We start from the raw sequence: 10,467 nt of genomic DNA on the forward strand, positions 1-10,467 counted from the left end.
GGAACAAGCATCTATTAGTTACTGTGCCAGGGACTGTGCTAAGCACTTTTTACAAATGTTATCTCACTTGCATCACCCAACTTTTGGGGTTGTATGGTTGTTTTTCAGTCTCGTCCAACTCTTCGTGACCCCATTTAGGGTATTCTTGGCAAAGATACTGGAGAGGTTTGCCGTTTCCTTATCCAGCTCATTTTACACATGAGGAAACTGAGGCAAACAGGGTAGTGACTTGCACACAAGCTAGTCATACAGTTAAATCAGTCTTCTGGACTCCAGGCCCAGTGTGCTCCATCTACTCTGCCACCTTGCAGCTCCCCGCAACTACCCTGCTGTCATCCCCATTAAAGTGAGGAAACTGAGGCAAAAGCAGCTTAGGAGACCTCTCCCAGGGTCACTGGGCTGCTAAGTGTCTGAGGCCACATCTGAACTCATGTCTTGTGATTCCTGGTCCGATCCATGCCCTCCCCAACTGAATGATGGTATACAATACAAACCAAAACTCTGAAGGACTTCCTGACTCAATGACCACGAAGGTCCTTCTTGTTGCATTTTTACGTTATGGGCATGTAAAAACAGAATCAGGCAGCATTGTCCAGGGGAACATCTGTGACCCTGGAGTCCAAGGATAAGCGGCAGATAAGGTGCTGAGGTCTGCACTGGTAAAAGGGAATTTCCTCCCCTGGGAATTTTCAACGTGGGTGAAATCACAGGTTCAGGCCCAATACCTGAAGGGTAGCGGTTTTCCAATGTTTTTCTCTTAAGACCTCTTTACTCTCTTAAATATTAAGGAACTTGTCCACAAAACACTATTGTTTATGTGGGTTATTTGTATTAATAAACACCTCAGTGTTATTGTGAAACGTCTTGAAAGAGTCTCAAGGACCCCTGAGTCTTAAAGTCAATAGCTTTAAGCTGTAGCCAACATTTTTTCCACTTTGGGGCTCCAAAAGTATAAAATGTTCAACATAGATGTTTGTTGTTTGTCTGGAAAAAGCGTTAAAACAGACTAAAAACAATACTTAAAGAATTCGCACTAAGCCTTCTAAAAAAAAATTACGATCACAGAAAAATACATGATAAGCCAAATATGACTTTACAACTAAATCATGAGAACGAGGGTTTTCCCCCCAAATTTCTACCACTTCACAACCAGATAAATGAAAACTGACAGAAGGTTTTAACACCATGATCTAAGAATGCAAGAGAGGCTGGGAGCGCACTGGCCAGAGCTAGGTGACCCTGGCCAAGTCCCTTAGCCTTGCGCCCCCTCAGTTCCCCCACACTTCCAGCTGCACCAGGAGGACCCCCTGGAGGGGCTGCTGGGAGGACCCAGGGGGCGGCGCACAGGAACGCTCCTCTACCCTCCCCATCCCCCGTGGGGGGTCCGCAGGGGGCCAGGGAGGCCGCTAGGCCCGGGAGCGGCCCGACCCCCCGCCCGCCGCGCTCCGCCCGGAGGAGCCCCCCCCCCCCCCCCCCCCCCCCTTCGGGAGGGGACCCCCACGCCCGGCGGGCCGCGCTGCGCGGTCCCGGGCGGTTAGGCCGCGCCGCGGGCGGGGGGTCCGGCCTGCTCGCCGGGCCCCCCGCGCGGGGGCCACAGACACGCGCGCACAGTCCCCACGACGGACGCGGCCCGCACCTGAGACAAGAGGTACCTGCGCACCCGCGCCACACACTCGGCCGCACGCACGCGGGGGGAGGGGGCTGTAAATAGACGGCAAGCCACCGCCTCCCTTACACACCCACGCACACTCGCGGAGCCTCGGCCCCCCCTCCTCCCACACGCACACGCCCCCGCCGGGCCCAGGCCGCCCCTCCCCCCCGCACACACGCACACCTCCCGCGCCCCGCGCCACCCGCCGCCGCCGGGAGCCCGAGCCCCGCACCGCCCTCGCCCTCGCCCCCGCCTCACCTGCATTCAGCGCGCCGGGCTCCGGGCGGCGGCAGCGGCGGCGGCGGCGGGGCAAGCGGGGGAGGCGGCGCGGCGGCGGCGGCGGGGACGGCGGGGGCGGCGGGGCTGAGGGCAGCCAAGACATGCAGGCAGCCCGCCGGCGGGGACAGGCACCGGCCGGGGGGGGCGCGGGGGGGCCGGGCCGGGCCGGGCCGGGCCGTGGGGAGGACCGAGGCGGAGGCCGCGGCGGGGCGGCCCCGCTTCCCAGAGGCTGGCGGAGGCGGCTCCGCGGCTCCGGTCTGGGCCCGGCGGCGCTGAGCTTCGCCCGCTCGCTCCCGCTGCCTTCCGGTCCTTCCACTCGCTCACACGCCGCCCACGTTCCGAGCCCTCAGACCGGGGGAGGGGGGGGAGGGGGGGAGAGAGCAGGCGACCCCGCGCGAGCTGCGGATGGAGATTAACAACAAGGTGCCGAGTGTGGGAGAAGGAGGGCTGATTGACGTGGAGGGGCTGGCGGGAAGCGGGCACGCCCCCGCGACTCGGCGGGGGGCGGGGCGGCGCCTGCGCGCTGCTGGGGGGCGGGGCGGCGCCTGCGCGCCGGGGAGAGGGCCGGCCCCGCCTCCCCGCGCGTTCCCCCGCCCCCCAACCCCACACACACTGGCACACACGCCGACCTTCCGGTTGTTTGCAAGCATTGCGGGGTGTACGCGCGCCCGGGGAGGGAGGGGGGCGGCGGGGCTGAGATCACCCCGCCATCCATTTTTACTGCGAACTGTTTACCGCAGTCCCTTCCGAGGCGAGCCTGGGGTGCAAGGGCCGTGCTGGGGGCCGGCTCCTCGGCCTCCCCACCAGCCCGGGATGGGTCACAGCCCAGAGATGCTGCCGCGGCTGCGATGGGCCGTGGGAAGTGTCGTCTTACCTGACAGAGAGCCCGCATCTTCTTCTTCCCCTCCCTCCCCAGCCGCCAGGGAAAGTCAATGCGCAGCCCCCATGTGACCTGCCCCCGTGGCAGCCATCCTTCCTTTGATCCCATTCAGCGGCTGCAGCGGCCCCGATCACCACACCTAGTCAAGAAGCAATTATTGAGCGCCTGCTGCATGCCGGTGGGAAGCACTGAGGGTGCAGAGACAGGCCAGGGACAGTGTCTGCTCCCAAGCTCGCAGGGGCGCCGGCCTGCAAATAGCTGTGGACATGCAGATGGTGCAGGCAGGGTAAAAGCCAGATCATCTGGGAGGGAAGGTGCTGCTGGCATCCCTTAAAGGCAAGAAGCAATTATTGAGCGCCTACTGCATGCCAGGCACTGTCCACCCAAAGAGCTTACACACTATAGCTGCCACTCTCTGCAAACAAGCTGTATGCTAGATGATGTGAGTGACCCAATTAAAACAATTTTAATTCATTTTCACTCCTTTGTGATTTGGATGCCTCAAGTTCCAAGGCAATCTTTTCCTTGGTTCCAGTTTTTGACTGCTCAGCTCTTTCAGGCAGTGCCCCTCCATAGTATATCACTTTAGGGGCATAATACTACTATTCCATTCAGATCTGAAATTAAGCCCCTTTCTCGGTGCTCATTTTGGACGTCAGCTTGGGAAGATTAATGCACAATTATGATCGTGATGTTATTTAGCACACTGGTCTCCTGTTCCTTTCAGTTAATCTTCAACTTTATTATTGGGTATAAAATGCATTCACCTCCCTCCGTTAATAAAACATGCTTTGCAGGTGCAAATCATTAACCAGAGCTAAGGGAATATCATGTCCATCATTGCCCAGGCCCAACTGCTCCATATTTTGCTTTCTTTCAAGGAAGTGTGCTTATTATTAGAGTGATGGAAAGAGCCCTCAGGACAGAGAAAGGAACAGACACTTTTTCCCCAATACTGAGCTTGAGGATTCATCTTTTAGATTTCTTGGAGCTACCAGATGATAGTAGGGTTGATCCAGGAAAATTAACGCTCCAATCCCCAACAATCTCGTTTGAAAGACTAAGAAACATCACTGTTTGGATCTGCAGACAGCAGATTTAAACCAATTGCTTCAGAACTGGAGAACTGAATTTCCTCTGTTCTCTCAAACATTGCCACACTTCTCCTTAGCTTAACCCCAAAAGTAGAGCACCGTGTTAAAAACAAAACAAAATACACTTACCTGAAAGCTACATATCAGATTTTGTTTATTCTCATCCGATTTTTCATTTCTGTCATCTGACAGAAAAACCAGGCTGTGACTAATTGCTTTTCACTCTTAAGCCCTGTAATTGTTTATTATCAGCTGAAATAGGAACTCCCAAGCAATAGCTACAATAGTTAATAAACTCATCCAGTAACGTCTTTTCAAGGCCAGCATTTTCTAGCCCACCTGACCCTGTGAACTGGCAGGCTATCATGGAGATTGTTGTTAAGTTGATTATCCCAGTAGTTAAGATTTCTTCTGTCCCTGCCCAGCTGCAAATGCAAACATCCATTACATTCTTCCCTGGGAACAGGGACTCAAACTCCATTTGTCTCTCCTCTGAATCCAAAGTCGCTCCACAAATCAGGAGCCACATCTCCTTCATGCATGCTATGTGCAATGTCGTGGGTTCGGAGGTCTCTCAGCCATTCAGAAGTCACTCCTTGCATTGTGGGTCTGTCCTTTAGGCCGCCCCTCCTGGCATTCAAATGTTATAAAAGTAATTACAAAGTGATTTTAAAGGGACAATTAAGGAAGTCCAGGAAGGCTTCCCTGAGAAGATGGATAGAATCACTCATAGTTCATCTGAAAAACTACCCAAAATATGCCTGCTGACAGACTAACTTTTTAGGTATTCTGAACTATCGGGAATTGATTTGTTTACTTTGATCCTTTACAAAAGATCCTGGGTCTTAGTGGAAACGCTCTGCAGTATTCTAGGGCTTGAAGAAATCATGATAATGTCATTCACAAAGAGGAACTCAGAACAGAAAGAACAAGTCCAGTGTGATGGGGGAGATGGCCCTGTACCCACCACTGCCATGCCTTGGTAAATACCAGCCAGCATCCCTTCTCCCACCTGTCGAGGAGGAGACCTTCCTCACTCAGCTACAAAGGGAGGAAGAGAGTGAAGAACAGGCCTCTGTCAATTATTTCCACTTTGTCCTATATGTAGCTAGTTTGTACTCAATTGTTTGTATGTAATCTCCTCTGACTGTGAACTCCTTGAGGGCAAGAACTGCCTTTTATCCTTCTTTGTATCCCGAATGCCACTCACAGTTTATGGACTGGCTGACTTCCCCTTGTATATATGTGTATGTACACACACACACACACACACACACACACACACACACACATCTTGTGTTGTGTGATAAAAAATGCCTTCTAATCGCACTCTGAGGGTGAAGAACTGACATCTCAGGGTTACTGAGGCAGAACAACAAATGCTTTAGTCCTAAGTGGTCAGAGTAGGCCCCTAAAGTTCCACGTGACCAGAGAATATCTGCACTTGCTGTTTATAAGGCAACTCTGAGCCCCCCATATGCTTGGTGTGCCAATGACCTGGCCGGAGACAGCAGGTGTGCCTTATCACTTCCTGCTGTGGTTTTGGAATCTTCCCCCACTCAAGAAAATTTCCTCCTTGGCAATGGCTACTACCCATGTAAAAAAAAAAAAAAAGACGCAGGGATTCCGTGCCTTGTCCAAGATTCTGTAGGTAGTTAACGGCATCACTCGGGCTAGAACTACACCTGACTCCTTTGTTGTTCTTACCAAGCTTCTAGGGATGGCCCATGGGATGGACTACTTCGATGGCGAAGCATCGAAAATGGGCCATTTTCCAATCATATTAAGTCCTCCTGCATATACTTGAAGTATTTGTATAAGGGAGACCAGCGGTCACAGGGAAGAGGAAGTGGGAAGTAAGGGGAAGGATAAGGTAAATGTCATCCTCTTTTGTTTTCTTTTTCAAGAATATCCTTTTCATCTTCTACTATAACTAAATTAATATTTTAGAACAAGAAGAAAGGTAGAGATCATTCCCCCCTCTTTACAGATGAGGAAACCGAGTTCCCCAGAGGTTGAGTAATTTGCCCAAGGAGACATGGTTAGCAGTAAAGTTGAGACCAGGCCCACGTCTTCTGCACACCAAATAGGTTCTGACTTCCTTAATTGTGCAGTAAAAAAGATGACAAGCAAACCACATATTTTTTTGTTGCGTTTTCTGTAAGTACCATACCAAGCACTATAGCAGAGGGTTCCATTAACAAAATGAGCTGCTTATGAAATACTTTGTAAGCTTTAAAGCACATTTTTGTTATTGTTGTCGATAGTATTTTCTTCTTTGCTACTGGCTGTGGAGGGTGTCCCCAAAGTCCCAACGTCATAGAGTAGAAGAGCTCAAACTAGAAGGAAAGAAATAAACATAGATTAAACACCTAGTGTTTGCCAGCAGTGTGCTAAAGACTTGACAAATATTGTCTGTTTCTCTAGGCTCTCGGTTTTCTTATCTATAAAATAATGAAGGGATTTTGGACCAAATGATTTCTAAAATCACTCTCAACTTTCAAATCCTATGATTTTGGTGAGATTTTTATTTTCTCTTACAAAATATATTTTTCTAGTTTTTGCTACCAGGTTATTTTGGGGGCCTCTCTTTTGAGAAGATTTTTTAGGCAATTTAGTGTTAGTAGGAATAGCCCTGGATTTGGAGTCAACCTGGATTCAAATCCTTGCTCTGACTTTACTGGTCCTTTAACCTGAGCCTCAGTTTCAACATTTGCAAAAATGGATATAAAGACCCATTTCACTACCTATCTACAAGACCGTAACTATCAATCTTGGCTCCTGAGGAAAGCGGCATGAAAGGCACCCTCACGTCAACTTTGTAATTCATGAGGTGAAAATAATACCGAAAAAAAGGCCTTAAGACAGATTCACTGGAGCAGAAGGGGAGAACTTCGGGCATGGGGAAAAACCCTGAGAGAAGGCCTCCTGTAGGGGATGACCCTGGGAAGCTGGCCCATAGAGTAAGGGGAGGGGGTGGTGGCAGACAGAGACCTCGGGATAGAATTGCTGTGGTCACAGGCTTTAGATCATATGGCTGATGCCCAAGGTCGGGGGTGGAGGAGTGGGGAAGGCAGGGCTGAGCCAGTGGGAAGGAACTCACCTAGGATACCAGTGACCAGAGAGAATCACACAGTGGGCTAGCTTCCGACTTTAATTATTTTTGCTGACTGGGTGCTAAGCTCACTTGTTTATCCACTGCTAAAAGAGTGCAAATGGTGTCAAAACATAAATGTGACGCATTTTTAAATTGTACCATCTTTTAAAATCCTTATTTTGAATTTCTGTGTCTAAATTTCAGTGACTGGGACAAAGCCCTGCCTGTTTTAGTCTTGTTTTTGCCTAGCCTATTACATAGGCTTATTAGAAAGTTCTTGGTAAAGCCTTCTATAAAATGTAAGTTACTGTTATTTGCCTACTTATACAAGAGCAGTATTTAAATACAAGGGGAAATGTTTGCTTATGAATGAAGATATTTTCTTTCTAGCAACATAACAAATTAATTCATCTACAAACTTAAAATAAACCCAAAAATGTGGGTAGCTAGGGATTGGGATTCCTTTAGCATAAGGAACTTCTTGAGCCAGGCAGGAGCCTGGAGATACAAACAAAAGTGAAATCACCCCTGCCTTCAAGGGGCAAACATTCTAGTGGAGAAAACAAAGCATATGCAAGTAGGCATTTGGAGAGGAAAAGGTCACTAGCAGCTAAGAGGATTAGGAAAGGTTCCCTATAGAAAGTTGTTTGAGAAGGAAATTAATTCTAAAGCAAAGGTGAGGAAGGAGTGTGTTCCAAGCATGGAATTGTAGAATAAATTCATAAGTTCACAGATCATGTTGTAAGGGACCTGAGAGGTCATCTAGTCCAACCCTCCTTTTACAGATGAGGAAACTGAGACCAACGTGAATTAAGTAATTTGCCCAAGATCAGGCAGACAGATTTGGAAGATTTAAACGCAGATCCTCAAACTTCAGGCTCTGCATTCTTTCCACTGTTTCACATAAGGAAAATCCCCATACACATTCCCATTCTACCACTGAGAGGGAAACACAGAGCCGGAGCAACTCTCTGTCTTAGGACCAAGTCCCATTTGGAATATCTCTTACTTCAAAGCTGCTGCTTCCTAATACTCTGCCTAGCCGCTGATGTCATCTGCAGGTCTCCTGCCGTCCCCTGCTGAAGCCATTGACTGGGTTGCTGCCTCTGCTGCTTTGCCCTTTCCCTCTTCTCCACTGAACTGCTATTTCCATCTCCTGGCTTTCCAAATAACTGATTATGTTCTTTTTCCTCTTCTCCACATGAGAATGTTGATAGGCTTTTTGGGGAACCTGTTCCATAACCTGTTATTTTAGCTCTTTCATGAGTCAAACCAAGAGTCATAGTTCCCATGAGAAGAGAATTCTCTGAGATTTTCTGTCTATATGAATTCCCTTCAGTTTCCATTATGACCCTGTTGCTTCACTCAAATTAACTGTTCTTCTTATGAGATACTTGACTGTCTATATGAATGGATGGACAGACTAACACAAGTTTGTATACTAATGAATTAAATATAAAGAGATTTCTCTACAGGGACTATAGATTGGATCTTGAGGGCTCAGATTGAGAAAGTATCCAGTGATATATCATTTTACATACCACACTCATGTGAGTTTTATCCTGGGCTCAACCAATTAGCCAACCAACATGTATTGAGCATTGTGCCTGGAGCTACGTTATAAGATAAGGACTCTGTGTGTGTATTACATATATGTGTATGTACATAGAGAGAGAGTTTTATATTCCTCTTCAAAAGGCCTTTCAAAGAATCCTGTGAATCTCAAGGTTGGGAAGGACTACAGAGGATAGGGCTGACCTCGTCCTAAATAAGTCCTTCTATAACATGCCTAACAAGTGGTAAGCTTCAAGCCTTTGTCTGAAGACCTTTAGAGAGGGAAAACCTACCACCTCCCTAGCCAGCCATTCCACTTAGGGATATCTCTAATTGTTGGGAAATTTTTCCTTGTATCGGCCAAATTTGCACTATATAAATGTCAGCAATTATTACTTTAGCAAATTCTCTATAGAATTTCTCTACATCATCTGCTGGGACATAAGCTTCAATTATGACATAATGATGATGGATAACAGGGCTTGGAATCCAGACACTTGGGATCTAATACTGCTTCAAACGATCAGTTGCTATCTGTATGACCATTAACAGGTCATTCTCTGGGACTTAATTACCTCACCTGTGAAGTAATAATAATAGCTAACATTTATATAAAAGCACTGACTTTGTGCCAAGCACTAGTACCGTACTAAGTACTTTACAATTATGATCTCATTTGATCTTTACAACAACCTTGGGAGCTAGGTGCTATATAATAATTTTACATTCTACAGATGAACTGAAGTAAACCAGGGTTAGGTTACTTGTCCAGAGTCTAGAACTCCATCATGAAAGAAAAAATTCTACAGCGTTCTAGAACTATGGTCAAATTGTCACCTTTCCTCACCTCTTACTTATACAAGGACCTAAAAATTCTTTATAAGTGAGTAGATTTGTATGGCCTCTCTCATACCAAGGTTCCTTGTTTGTAGAATGGTGTTTGCGGGCCGCTTGCCTCAAAAGATTATTGCGAGAAAAATATTTTATAAACTAGAAAGGGCTGCTGTATAGATGTGAGCTATGATTATGATGATTACTAATTAATCATGTTAATTAATAACCATGTTCATCAGATTAATCTTCCTAAAGGAGCAAGCACTTTGACTAAGTTGCACCCTTCAAGAAATTGAAATAGCTCCCCATGCCAAGTCTAGACTCCACCTCTCTGGAAGGATACCATACTCTCCGTGCAGCATGTGAAGTATTTCTTCAAATGAGATCAATACAAAACAAAATGGTTTTACTTAACTATACTTTTTTGTTATTAGAGAAGGTTTTTATTTGACTTAGAAGATACTTATGGGAGAGGTGAGAAGGTAGGGACATGCAAAAAAAAAAGGCAAGGGAAGAAATAAAATTCTTATCAGTGAGACATTTTAAAAATATACAAGAAAGCAGAAGGAAGTTCAGAACGGAACAGAGATAAGTAAGGTAATGTTGGTTTTATCAAGTTAAATGTAACTTTGTACAGGTAATGTACACGTATATAGATGCCTATATAGACATATATGTATAAAAACAAGCTATATTCAAGAAATCAGTTGCATATACAAGCCTCTGTTTCTAACCTTGTCTGTATATACAAATGTTCACATTTGCTTATGATTCTCTAGTTTATAATAAGAATGTGCAACCTTTCCAGCTAGATAAAACCTGTAAGAGTTTCTGCTTCACTGACATGATCTTCAAGAATTTAAGGCTCTTGGTTCAAGATAGTATGTACAATTATATATTTCAGCTTTATTAGTTATTTGCTATATGACTTGGGTTTGCAAAATGTGACTTTATCATTATGTCCCATATGATTTTTTTTCTTAAAAAAGCAACACATTTGGTGAGTAGTTCTCCTTTTATTAATAAAATATTTATTGCATTCTTTTCCAATTTTATTGCAAACCTAGGATTGGACACT

The 10,467-nt window shown here is 46.7% G+C and overlaps 1 protein-coding gene across 1 annotated transcript in view; it reads right to left on the reverse strand.

Annotated features, from left to right (window-relative positions):
* CNOT6L (CCR4-NOT transcription complex subunit 6 like) overlaps window positions 1–1,966 on the reverse strand; it is a 74,991-nt gene extending 73,025 nt beyond the window's left edge. The window contains exon 1 of the mRNA XM_069092664.1: window positions 1,910–1,966. The gene's annotated coding sequence lies outside the window, so the exon portion shown is untranslated. The remainder of the gene's footprint in view (window positions 1–1,909) is intronic.
* Window positions 1,967–10,467: the final 8,501 nt, after the last annotated feature.

Source organism: Petaurus breviceps, unplaced genomic scaffold (assembly GCF_028583685.1).
Source record: "Petaurus breviceps papuanus isolate PSGF00001 unplaced genomic scaffold, PetGlider_PUasm1.0 126, whole genome shotgun sequence".
NCBI lineage: Eukaryota > Metazoa > Chordata > Mammalia > Diprotodontia > Petauridae > Petaurus > Petaurus breviceps.